The 1,092-nt window shown below is 41.3% G+C and overlaps 1 non-coding gene across 1 annotated transcript; it reads right to left on the reverse strand.

Annotated features, from left to right (window-relative positions):
* Nucleotides 1-507: 507 nt before the first annotated feature.
* On the reverse strand, nt 508-615 carry LOC141617944 (small nucleolar RNA R71). Its single transcript, XR_012531250.1, has one exon. It is a non-coding gene; the product is annotated as a small nucleolar RNA R71 (small nucleolar RNA).
* Nucleotides 616-1,092: the final 477 nt, after the last annotated feature.

Consider the following 1,092-nt stretch of genomic DNA (forward strand, 5'->3'; position numbering starts at 1 on the left):
AGAAGACGTACTAGGAGGAATTTGTGAGGTATTAGTGAGGTTGTAGATATTCAACCAACTATTGAGTTCATCAACCCTTTTGCAAGAGAAGGTGAGGAGAACCCAACACAAAATACCACACAAAATCAACCCACAATGCCTAAGTTTTCATCACATTCCGTACCCACCGAGGAGAACCTACCCAACGGTACTCCCACACCACAACATCTAACCGAAAATTTTATTGCCAAATCCGCCTTTATCCAATTAGTCGAAAGGAGCCAATTTGGGGGGATGCCTAGTGAAGACCCTCATTCTCATATGGAAACCTTTTGTGACTATTGTGATGCGATTTCTCAAACCGGTGTAACTCAAGACCAAATTCGATGGGTCTTATTTCCTTTTTCTCTAATTGGCACCGCGAAACAATGGTTGAAGGGCCTTGATAAGGCCACTCTCGGAATTGATTCTTGGAAGAAGTTGGCTCTAGCTTTCTACAAAAAATTCTACCCACCGGAAAAGACTAACAAGCTAAGAGCTCAAATTACGGGTTTTAAGCAAAGGGATGAAGAATCTTTGTATGAAGCTTGGGAGCGGTTCAAGGGAATTTGTCGCTCATGTCCTCATCATGGACATAGCGAGTGGTTCTTGGTACAACAATTTTGGAACGGTCTATATGAAGATTCAAGGAACATTCTCAACATGGGATCAAATGGAATGTTCACCGAAGTTGATGACAATCAAAAATGGAACAAAATTGAGGAAATGGCGGTCCATAACTCACAATATAGTAGACCTCGCAAGGCTACTAGAGGAGGAAAGCATGAAGTGGACTCTGTTACTCAATTAGGTGCTCAACTTAGCGCTCACATTGACACAATCAATTTGAAGTTTGAAAAAGCTATGGCTAGACTTGAAGAAGCCTCAAAATCACCAAAGCATCATGTTAATGCCATGACGGCATCTTCATCAATCCCAAGTGGGATATGTGAGAATTGTGGAACTTTGGGACATGACCAAAGTGAATGTAGGGGAACAAATGAACAAGTGAATGATTTCCAAGCATACAAGAGTGGTACCCCTTATTCCAACTATTAAAATGAAAACACCAAA

This window comes from Silene latifolia, chromosome 1, assembly GCF_048544455.1.
Source record: "Silene latifolia isolate original U9 population chromosome 1, ASM4854445v1, whole genome shotgun sequence".
Classification (NCBI taxonomy): Eukaryota; Viridiplantae; Streptophyta; class Magnoliopsida; order Caryophyllales; family Caryophyllaceae; genus Silene; species Silene latifolia.